This window comes from Bos grunniens, chromosome 4, assembly GCF_055505025.1.
Source record: "Bos grunniens cultivar Pamir isolate PY7600 chromosome 4, Bosgru_T2T1.0, whole genome shotgun sequence".
Taxonomy (NCBI): Eukaryota; Metazoa; Chordata; class Mammalia; order Artiodactyla; family Bovidae; genus Bos; species Bos grunniens.
The window spans coordinates 22716828-22729560 of record NC_141168.1 but is presented as its reverse complement, the minus strand read 5'-3'; the positions used below and the strand labels follow the sequence as shown (position 1 = coordinate 22729560).

General features: G+C 38.4%; 1 protein-coding gene across 3 annotated transcripts in view; it reads left to right on the top strand.

Moving 5' to 3' along the window:
• Positions 1-12733, top strand: part of EXOC4 (exocyst complex component 4) — an 802504-nt gene that overhangs the window by 552808 nt on the left and 236963 nt on the right. The gene's annotated exons all lie outside the window — the stretch shown is intronic.

The window sequence follows — 12733 nt, the reverse complement described above, 5'->3', positions numbered from 1 at the left end:
AAATGAATTTTTCCAGTAAGATGTATTTCATGTTTGTGCAATGGTAAATCATATTTTCATTACATTTTTCCATTGCTTTGAAAACAGGAAACATTTCTCAGATGAAATCAGGGCTTACATTGGCTTTTTTAAAAAATAATGTTCAAACTACTTCTATAGGCTTTTTCTGTTTCTTGCATATTCAGTAGCAATAACCAGACCAAACGTGTAACTCACTGAACCGAGTAACCTTACTGTCGACCCTGACTGTTGGACTGGTCTTTTATCTGCTCTGTGTTTTAGGTATTTGTCATCAGTATAATCTCAAAGAGTATCCATTCTGTGGGAACTGATAGTGTTGTAATCGAAATTCTTCTCTAGAGTCTCGTTTTTTCTTCAGAAACATGTATATTCCATCATTTTAATGTTTCTTCGATTGATAAATATTAACCTACAAGTTAATCTGCAGACAAGAGGCTTTCTTTTTTTCTGTATTATTTTTACATACAAATGTAATAATCTATGCTGCTCTGGATCTCAAGATTTTTGAGCAGAATTTAAAATTCTGATTTAGCCTTACAGAGGATATGAAAACCTGAATAAAGGAAATGGTAGGAATATAACGTGTCTAATTCCTCCAATAAGTAGACCTATTTATGAAACTATAAAGAAGAAAATGAGTGAGCCCTCTGGAAGGAAAGGAGGACAATAATAGCAGAATGCCAGCTAAGATGGCTTAAAAACATTTAGCTTAGTTCACATTCAATATTAAGTTGATACTACTCCAGCCCTTTTTATCATGTTAAAACCCTAAGAGTGTGATATGACTCTCAATGGCCAAAAGCAAGGCTCTCGAAAGCACAAAATCTCTTCTAAGTAGTAAAGAACTCTTTTGGAGGTAAATCTGAGGAGAACTTTGAACCATTATAGAAAATAACTTTGTGAACATGTGTAAGATAATTATAGATATTGGTCTGGAAAAGTATGGAGATGGGAGCAGGGGTTGGAACCAGCAGTGTTTATGAGAAGACGAGCATGGCCTAATTGAAACAATCAAATATGTGAGTAAAGGAGATAAAAGCAAAAAAGTTTAGGCAAGCAATGTCTGTGACTCTCACATATCAGATTTGTCAGCTAAGGGATCACTCGCTGTTTTCCAGGTACTTTTTCTTGGAGCACTTTGCATTCAGGTTGGCAGTTGATCAAGTGATGATAAACCTAAGAGCAGGATATGAAATAATAATAAGCTAAGTTCAGAAACAAGGTTAGCTGCCAAATAGGCTCATTAGAGATAATTCAAACTGAGTTTTCCAAAGCATTCATTTATTAAATATAATCAAATCCATCCTTATTGAAGAACAGTGAAGGTGAGAACCAAGTGGCCAGACCATGTCTTCCAGCAAATATATATTGTAATTTTATCCCAGCAGGCTCGCAGTTCATGTTTTGACACATGACATACACCAAGCTCTGACTTTTGTCATTGATGGCAAAGTAGTATTCAGTTTAGGCCAGAGTCGGTAAATTTCACTTTACCAGGAATGTGATCAGGATTTGATTTGTTAATGGTGTGCCTAAAAAGGCCTCATATGGATAGATTTCACATAATGCATCATTTAACTTCACAGCCTTTTCTTTTTTCTTTCACTATCTCTGTTCTGTCTTTCACCTTGTTTAGCCAGCCATATTTATACCTTAAAACATAGCCTTACAGTAGCCTATGCATTGTAACCCTTCAGAAAAGCACTGGCCTTTTAGACAAGCCTAACCAACTTGTGATAGAAACATAATATTATCATTTCTTAAAACATTTATTGACAGTGTCCACTGTACTTGACATAGTGTTATGTGCTTTGAGTGTGATTGGAAATGTGCAAAGCACAGTTGCAGCTCTAAAGGAGCTCGATTCTGATAGGAGAGAAAAGCACCTAGGGAGAAGAATGACTAATGCTATCTGATGAAGTAAAATAATTCAAATTAATAAACTGGCTTAAAGAGATCAGGGAAAACCATGAGTGAGCGAGCTTTGAATGAGTCCTTGAGGGGAGATTATAGTGAAAATGACAGTTTTTCAAATATCCACTGTAGCTTACTTGTCACAATATAGAACATGCCTAGACGAGCTAGAAAAAGACCACATGGACACCATGAAAAAAAAAAAGTTTTGTTTTGTTTTTTAATGTAGAGAATACATAGAAAACAAAATTTGATGAGTAAAAGTTGAAATACGTTACTTGTTTCTTAATTTCCTATTAAGTGCTACTATCTTCAAGAAGCAAGACACCTCCCGTCACCTCAAGATGTTTACAAAGTAGGAGGGAATACAGGCACCTCAACAGGAATATTCTTTGGACCTAGGGTGCTATGGGCGGGGGGCGCAAAGTGAAAAGCTTTCAACTGGACTCGAGGGACAGGCGTCCTGGAGAAGGATTTCTAAGCTAGATGCTGTTGGGCAAATGACATTTGAAACAAGAGGTGTGGGCAAAGTGTTCAGGCAAATAGACCACCGCGGGCAAGACCTGGAAGTAGCAAAGAAAGCAGGACTAGTTCATGAAAATGCAAGCAGTTATAGTCTGTGCTTTAGTGAAATTAATATAGCAGCTGTATGTTAGATATTAATGCATTGAAGGAAGAAGAGATGAAAGATGGAAAAACCAGTTAGGCGATTGTTGTGGGAAAGCCTGGGAAATAAATTACCTTTATTAAGTTCCACCTATTCATCTATGTCATCTAATTGAATGAAAGGCTAAAGGATGCTGCCAGGTGTTATAAATGGAGATGCGGGGAAGTTTTCCCAGGGTATGGCATGGAACTGTTGAGGTGGTACCATTCATAGCGTGTGCTATGGTCATGGCAGTCCCTGGGCAGGGCGATTTCACTGTGAATGCTTTAGCCCCTAGAACAGTCCATGACCTCAGGTAGATACTCCATAGATACTTCTTAAATAAATGAAGGAATAAACAAGTGAATCAAGAGACAATGTAAAGAAAATGTCTCTAAGTCTGGAAGTGTCTTGCATGAGTAACCATGCTGAAAACAGAGGGAAGTGAAAGATAAATAAGTTTGAGACTGGGTGACTGAAAGGGAATGGTGCAAAAATAGAGAACGCAGAAGGAGAGGATTGAAATCACTAGAGGGTGGCTCTGAGATTCCATTTTGGACATCGTTTGAGTTATCAAGAAGATATCCAGAGAAAGTATCTAACAGGTGATTTAAAAGGCAGCTTAGGAGCTTGGGTAAAGAAGTAAGGAGTTGAAATCAGATTTACTACATTTCAAGAGAAATAGTTTATTGTTTTCTAATATTTGTATTTAGCAATATTACGGTCCTCTCAATCCACACAAAGTTCAACTACATCAGTACACATGCTGGGGTTCTCAAAATGAAATCGTTGATTGTGTTCCCCTCAGCAGCCCTCCTCAAGAGATCTAACCTCAGGAAGGCATAAAGGAAGCAAAGCGTGGCAATTGCTTAAAGCAGTGCTGCCATGTCATTAGCACAATATAACTCTCAGCTATTAATGTTACTGTTATTTTTTCATTTGCTCAGTTTCATCATTTGTAAAATACAGATATTAATGGAGCAGATTCAGGGAGTTATTGTGAAAACGGCAGAAAAAAATCCATATGAAGCTCTTCAGTCAGAACATGGTAAGACCTTCCCAGGTGGTGCCAGTGATACAGAACCTGCCTGCCAATGCAGGACACAAAAGAGATGCAGGTTCAATCCCTGGGTTGGGAAAATCCCCTGAAGGAGGGCGTGGCAACCCACTCCAGTATTCTTGCCTGGAGAATCCCATGGACGGAAGAGCTCAGTAGATGTAAGCAGTTATTAGCACTGCTCCTGCTCACATAGCAATGGTAGATTTGCCAGATTGCTCTGGAACACTTGAAATATATTTAATATATTATACATAAGTTTCCAGGTGATATGATAGACATTTTATAAGTTGAGATTCTTTTTCTTGAAAAATTTTCTGACATCCTTATCTTCTATTAAAAAGATGCAAAGGAGAGGTGATTTTACAATTAAATGAAAAGGATAAAAACAATTCCAGGCCTGTTGGAAGAAGCAGGACTATCATTTTGTCTTGAGTTTTATATCAAGTCCTTATTTACATGATTTTTTTTTTTTTTTTGGTTAAAAAAAAAAGGACCACTTGATATTAAGAGTTAGCATTGGAGTTATTTCAGTTTCCAAATTACATGCTTAAAAAATTTAAACAGCTGTCATTATAAAGAGGCTTACTTCATTTTACCTAAAGTGCTTCTCAGTCTGGAGGGAACACTTAAGTATAGTCACAAATCACTTGCTATCACAAGTGTAAGGGTTTTTTTTGTTTTTTTTTTTTTTAAGTTAAATTTGTTTACAAGCCTGCAGAGCTCAAATTGTGTAGATAATTTTCTTTTCTACCTTTAGTTAATGATTTCTGCCTCTTTTCTCCTCCAGTCCTAGGCATGAATTTCACTCGTTACAAAGAGAGCACCCAAATCCCTTTTTATTTCATTAGTTCAGTAAATTGTCTCCTAGGGGTTTAGACTGAGGACATGATTGGGCTTTGCAAGGATGAGCTTGTTTTGCACTTTCAGCCAGAAAATCTTTCTATACAGAAGTCACAGAAAGTAGTTACACTCAGCGTGAACAATTACAGGCTGTTGGGGGAGCCTCTTCCTGATGTGCTGGTGACTTACTCCTATGAATTAAGAGGCAAATGTGCTCCAAAGTGCATTAACCTTTATGGATTTTTTCTTCGGTTTTCATGTTCCCCTGATTTATGGTCTTAAATATGCCTGTTGCAGCTGTTTCTGAACGAGTCCCTTGTAAATCATTTCTAAATGATCTTTTCCAAGTGAGATAATCCAAGTCAGTTGAATATATCCCCAGTCAATTCCTCTGAGGCTTCTTTCCTTCTTTGCCCAAGTTATTTCCAGTTTGCTCCATGGCTTAAATGTCATGTGTGTATGTGTGCTGAGTTGCTCCAGTCGTGTCTGACTCTTAGCGACCCCACGGACTGTAGCCTGCCACGCTCCTCTGTCCATGGGATTTCTGAGGCAAGAGTACTGGAGTGGGTTGCCATTCCCTTTTCCAGGTGATCTTCCTGACCCAGGCATCAAACCTGCATCTGCTGCCTTGCAGGTGGATTCTGTACCCACTGAGTCACTTGGTACCAGTCAAGCATGGCAGGAATTTTGAGTGTGTTCTGTATATTCATAAAAGCCCACTGTTCCCCTTAGAGTGATGTGTAGGAAGTGTCATGAGCACATAGTTCCCTGTTATTAGTGATGTTTGGCATCCTTTCGCGTGGGCCCATGTTTCTCCAGAAGAGTTCTGCATTGAGCAAGCAGTGTTCCTTCTGGGTATGAAGATTGTCTTGGATTTGAGGGAAAATGTGAGTTTTTTTGTCTCCTCATAACTAATGTGTCATTCTGGCTATAGGGTGGCTGTTACTGCTATTGTTTGCATTCTTTCCATAAAATGAAAACACAAAATCAGTTTCAGAAAATTCAGAAAATTTAGAATTCTGGCTTTTAAAGCACAAAATTATTTATTCATGTCTCTGTCATAAACAGTGCTTCACTGCTTATTGCTAATCAAGTTTTAATGTAGATATTTATAAATACCTGTATCCTGTGACATTATTAAATGTACATACATTAAACGTGATGGTGAGCATGGTGACATGGGGATTTACCTCTGAATATGCTTGATGACATAAGCAGATCTTCTGCAGGCCTGTAAATGTCTCATAACTTTTCACATAGAAAGCTTGAACTTAAGGAAGGGAAAGAGATGGTTCAGATTTTTTAAACTGTCTTTAAAGCCATTGTGCAATAGAAGAGATTCAGAGCTTCTTGATGGAGGTAAGCATGTTACATCTCTGCAGAGTGGCAAGACTGGATTAGAAGTTACTTTGGCAGAAATGGTATGTTGCAAGATCCTGCAGAATGCAAGAGGTCAGAGGAATAAATCACATGTAACTACTGGTTCTAATACATAAGATCAGGAGGAAAATCCCAAGCTTTTCAGATAAATATTGTGTGTACATAATGCAGCCCAAACTACCAACACATGTGTGTAATAATATGACAAATCCAGGAATAATAAAAGTGAAAAGAATTAAAATGTTTTATGTTGTATGATATACATTATATACAGATGTATGTATTACAAACAGAATTAGCAGTAAACAGTGACATATTGTTTGTGAGAGAGCCATGAATGAATTCCTTGTAGTCCAAAAGCCAAAATTCTTAATTTGAATTTTCTGAAGTGTATACTTTTGATTTGTATTTTAGTTCTCTGGAAAGATGTTATTTCCCCATGACTGGATTCAGGTTATGCGCTTTTTGGCAAAAATACTCATTTCTGGTAAGAGGTGCTGCTGTGTTCTTCTCTGTACCATGTCAGATGGTACATGGCGTCAGTTTGTCCCATTACTGCTGTCAGCTGTAGGATCTTTTAAATTACACAAGGAGCACTTATTTACTGTGAGCAACTATTTTTATTCAACTGAGTATTGCTCTCATTGCAACTTCTTGAACACAGAGGATCCAAATTGTATTTTAGGATATTTCCAGCTGGTAGCAACCATAATCATTGACTGAGATGAAATGGAGCTTTACAATAAGATGGAATTTGTGATGAGGAGTCTGGGTTAAACAAGGGGCTTGGGAAACTTGAGTGAAATTTTAATTAGTGTGATTTTCTTGGATAGAAATCAAATCAGAGTAAAAATTTTGAAAATACTAGGTTAAGTGTGGGTACTGTGTGCTCATGTATGTGTTCCAAAGTACACATGCTTGCTATAAGAAAGAATAAATTTAAAATATAGGGGGAACTTGCTATAAAGCACAGGGAGCTCAGCTCAGTGCTCTGTAATGACCTAGATGGGTGGGATGGGAGGGAGGGTCAAGGGGGAGGGGATATATATACACATATAACTGGGTCACTTTGTTGTAGCACAGAAGCTGACACAACATTGTAAAGCAATTATATTCCAATCAAAAATAAAATATAGGTATTACATATGTACAGATTTTTGGAGATCCCCTGGTTGATGGTAATTTGAAAATAAAACCTTTGGTAAAATAGTTATAAATGGCAACATTAGAATTTAGGAAGTAAGATCCATGCTTTAGACATTCAAAGACAATAAGGATAGATTGCATACACTCTTTGTTTTCTGGTATATCCTGCGCTACTGCTTTAGGATTGGGAGGCTGATCTGAATAACGTTCTTCAAAAATCCCGTAATTAGATACTCTGCATCTTTCATTATGTAGATCCTTCTCTTTGATTCTCATTGTCTCTCTTTCCATATACACAGATGTACCTGCGTTTTGTGTTTGCCTTCTCATCGTTTACAAGAAGAGGAAATCCCCAGTGTGAAAGCACTTCACGAGATTAGATAATACCCTTTTGACGGGGTTCCATCTGTGTTCCATTTTAACTTTGAAGTGAAGTGTTTTCTTTCCTAATGAGATTCCTTTCACTGTTAAAAATTCAATGTTTTCTTACTTCCAAAGAGCTGATTAGGAGCATTGTTGGAAAAACTGGGTTTTTTGATGCTTCTCTTCAACACCCTTGACTCTGTCTTCTGTCTTCCATTCAACAGATGATTTTTTAAGGTACTTAATAGGTGAAAGGAGCCATGCAGCATTTTTTGGGAATCTGAGGGAAATAAAATATAGGCTCACCCATGAAAGATGATGAGGAAATACTCCTAGTACTTTAACTCATGGAAAGAATTCCACAGAAGCAAAATGAAGATGTTCACTGTAGGCTTATCTATAGTAAAGCCAGGAAGCAGCATTGATGTTCCCTAATAGATGTTTGGGCTTCCCTGGTGACTCAGACAATAAAGAATCTGCCTGCAATGCAGGAGACCCAGCTTCAGTCCCTGGGTCCGGAAGATCCCTGGAGAAGGGAATGGCAGCTCACTCCAGTATTCTTGCCTGGAGAATTCTGTGAACAGAGGCTACAATCCATGGGATCGCCAAGAGTCAGACATGACTGAGTGACTAACACTTTCACTTTTCACTTTCACAATAGATGTTTAGGTTAATAATGTGTTCATTAGATGATGGGACTTCCCTGATAGCTCAGTTGGTAAAGAATCCACCTGCAAGGCAGGAGACCCCAGATCGATTCCTGGGTCAGGAAGATCCCCTGAAGAAGGGATAGGCTACCCACTCCAGTATTCTTGGGCTTCCCTTGTGGCTCAGCTGGTAAAGAATCCACCTGCAGTGTGGGAGACCTGGGTTTGATCCCTGGCATTGGGAAGATCTCCTGGAGAAGGAAAAGGCTAACTACTCCAGTATTTTGGCCTGGACAGTTCCATGGACTGTCTAGTCCATGGGGTCACAGAGAGTCGTACATGGCTGAGTGACTTTCACTTTCATTAGATGATGAAATGAGTCTTAGGCTTACAAGCACTAACCTCTGTGAAATGGCTAATATGAAGTAGTGTGAACAACCTTATTGCATGAAGCAAAAAACAAGTGAGAATATGGGCACGGAGTGGAGAATACTCTTTCAATCCAAGGCATCTGTGGTTGAGATATAGGATTATTTTCTTCCTTTCTCTCTTTTTCTTATAATCTTTCATTTGGACCTCCAGTCCAAATCGTTTGGGGAAGGGCACTATTTATCAGAGAGATCACACTCTAGTTTTAGGAACTAAGGGTAAATGAAAGGACCTATTAATTATTTTATTCAATACTTAATTCAGCAAATATTTCTTGAGACCTACTATATGCCAGCAGTAGACTAGTCCTAGGCCCTGAAGATACAGCAGTGAGAAATTTAAACTTGACCCCTGGCCACATGGGGTTTTGGTCATTCCTACATATGTGCATTGCTGAAATAGTCCAAGTAATAATCTAATGGCCCAAATTGCCAATTATGGATAATTGCAAGGCAAAGTAAAGGAGAGAGTGAAAAAAAATGATAAAATATGTCACACTTTGTTCTAAATCTCCAGCCTCATCAGGGTTTATGCACTGATAGTAAGTATACAAATAGCAGCAGCCACCACCTACTTAGCAGTTAACTATATGTCAGCCTCTGTGATGAGCACTTGCATTTTATTTCCTTAGTTAATCATCAGAGTAAATCCTGTGTGTTACATCCATTTACAGAATGCACAAAAAGGATGAAGAGAGGCTAAGTAACCTGCCCAAGACAGTACATTCAAGATTCAGACTCAGGAATCCCTACTTTCCGTGTTCCACCCTTGGCCATCCCACTTCCTAAACCTTTCCTCTCTGCACAGACTATGAGTTTGGTTCACCTCTTAGATGCCTAGGGACAATCTTCCTCTGTGTCCTTCCTGCCTAAGAAAGGGCATTTTGCCCATTTAATGTGATTGCTTCTCATTCTTGACCAGAGTGTGGAGAAGAGGCTGGTGAGACGGCCCTAATTTTTCTCTTTCTTTCTCCCCTCATGTCTCATGTCTTCTGCACAGTGGGACCCTCCCAGCTCCAAAAGCAGATTTAGAAACATGTTGAATGGGTCCCCTCGAGTCAGAGATGACACCATCAACCTGACTGTGTCATTTTAGACGGATGTGTATGCTTTAGGGAATAAATGATTTGTATTCGAAAAAAATCATTTGGCTGAAGGTGATGGAAGCTGCTCCATCCGTGCTGCTCAGAGTGGTTTCAGATTCGAGGGGCACCAAAGGCAAATAAGGGACTAGAAAAAAAGAAAAATGGGGTAATTTAGAGCCTTCTGTTACTTTGTTTAGGAGCAGGTTAACTACTAAAAATCTCCTCCAAATAATTGGTCGATTTTGAAAATACAAGAAGTATTTCTGTCAGAGAACTCTTCTTCTAAGACCCATGGGAAAGAAAAAATAGGGATTCTGATGACAGGTGTATTTATTTGTTATCAGATTGGTAACAGTGGTTGTCTTTCAGAGTCAGACCAAGGGAACCGGGATGCCCCTGGGTGGAGGGTTTCTCTGTGAGTTAGATGAGATCAGAGGGGATCACTCTAGCATGATGTGGGACCTGGAGATCTTAAAACTATAACCATAGTTAACTATCTGCTCTTTATTTCTTCATTTCTGCCCCCCCCCCCCGCCCACCTTCTACGCAATCTCTTCTTAAAGATTTATTGTATCTTGTTTGGGGTCAGGCCTTAAAAACATATATATATTTATTAACTTATTTATTTTTATTTGGCTGCGCCAGGCCTTAGTCGCAACATGCGGAATCTTTAGTTGAGGCATATGGAATCCAGTTCCCTGCTCAGGGATCTAACCCAGGTCCCCTGCATTGGGAGCCCAGAGTTCTAGCCACTGAACCACTAGGAAGTCCCTTGGGTCAGGCTGTTACTTCCCTTTAGTTGTTGACAACATCAGTTAAGAAATCTCACTGCTGTTTGTCATGGCTTCTCTGTGTCCCCTTTCCTGGGTGACTTTTCCACTGTAATAATCCTCTGTGTTCTCTTTCCTGCCCCCACTCCCCCTCCAAGGGCCTGGAGGTTAATGGAGCGTTTAACTGGTGATATGGAAGAGTAACCGTGATGTATTTATTTATTAAGTAAAGGAAACTCTTTATTAGGTTAAACAGCTGAACTTACGGAACATTTATACCCCAAACTTTAAATGTGATCTAATTAGAAAGCAACTTATGAAATAGAGTCTTTGATAAATGTAGATAATTTATTTTATTTGAGTTGCTAATATATTCACAGTTTTTTAAAAATTAAATGATTATGAAAATTACAATTGAAAAGTATATTCTCACTCCTTTGCCAGACCCCACCCCCATCCTGCTTCCTATAAATACTCACATTTACTAATTTTTTTATGAATCCTTCCAAGATGTCTTTATAATAAAACAAATAAATGTGTAATTCTTATACAAAGGTGCATATTGGTATGCACCTTGCTTTTCTCACTAAACAGTATAAGTCCTAGAGACCTTTGCATGTAAGGTCATCAAAAGCTTCCATGTTTGGGAGCTGGGTTGCTGCTCATATTGTAGTGTGTAGATTCACCGTAGTTTATTTAACTGATGTCTAACTGATGGATTTTTTTGTGTTATTTCTAATCTTTTGCTATAAAAACAATGCTGCACTGATCTCTGTACCCTGTGCATAGATCATCTCATCCATATTCAGATGATAGCTGTTGGAAGAATTTCCCAGAAGTGAGATTTCTGGGTCAAAAGGAAATACATTTGTAATTTTGAATGATAGTGCCAATTTGTCCTTCGTCAGGGTTGTAACATTTTTCACTCCCATCAATAACATATGAGACTGTCTCTCTGCCCACACTTAAACCAACAGCGTGTTTTCGAACTTCTGGAATCTGGCTGATGCGTGGGTATAAAAAATGGTATCTCGGTACAGTTTACCTCTCATTTTTCTCATTATGAATGAAGTTAAAACTTTTTCTTATGTTTAATGTTCACTTACTGTAAAATGTCTTTTCATGTCTTTTGATCATTTTTCTACCACGTTCTTTGGTTTTTCACTGCCTGTCGTCTGTGACATAAGTTGCAAATAGATCTTCCCGGTTAATCACTAATTTTTTTTCTCTATTATATTAGATTCTGTTTAATTTTATTTAACTTCTCTTCTTTTGGGAAAAATTTAAAGCGTAAGGCCTTTCTTGCTTTACAGAACATTGCAGAACTGTAAAACTCACCAGGCAAAGCAGTATTATTAATCAGTAGGGGAAAATAACAATTGTTTCATGACTTGAAATTTTTTGGTATGAGAACCTTAAAAAATTCTTACTGTCAGTTACAAATATATACAGAGATGAAAAATAAAACTAATATGTATTAGTACCCTGTAACATTAGAAACATTGAGAATCAGAGTTTTGTTTCTTTGTTAAAATCTTTCCAAGAGTGGGGTTCCCTGGAGGTCCCATGGTTTAAGACTCCCGCACTTCCACTGCAGGGGGCACGGGTTCAATCCCTTTGATCTGGGAACTAAGAGATCCCATACGTCACATGACCTGGCCACAAAAACAAGTCTTACCAAGAGCAGTTTGAACAGTGCTTGCCACCATCTTCTTTTTGGGTCATTTACAATACATAGCAAAGATCTTTTTTCTCTGCCTTAGTGAAATGTCATACTTCCCTCTCAGTTTGGGTCAGCTGCCTGTATTTTATCCTTTGCTTTTCAATGTCATGAAAAATCTCCAAGAGTTCCTCTTAGGTAACATGTTTTGGTCAACATCACTTCCTCTGGGATGCCTTTCTCTCTTTCATCACAACTGTTTTTCTCTTTTAAGGTCAGTTTGTTTGCCCTCCCTCTGGCTGCATGTTCCTGTCACATGTTCCCAGGGTCTGTTATTTCTTCTGTAAATCCACTTATGTTCAAGTCAGATTTTGCTCCCAGTATTACTTTTAGGTGGTTTTCCCCCCCCCCCGCCCCCCGTACTTTTAGCTCTTTTGGCCAATCCGTTTTTCAGTTATCCATTTCTGTAAACTGTCACAGGGGTTAATCACCGAGAGACAGGAGACAACAGCTACCCACATTGTTGTCTTTCTGCGAACTGAGTAACAGATGTGAAGTGACCATTCACTGATTGGACTTTGAAAGAAGTGATATGACTGATCATTGATTGTGACGAACATCAATTATTTACATAGAAATTTCTGGATTGAAGCACTGGAGTCTCTGTTTCATGCCACTACTCATAGTTAATATATTGTGGTAACTGGAATTCAAATCCTGTTGAACTGGTGTGATTCACTACACTGTAGTAACTTATATTTGTGCATATCAGA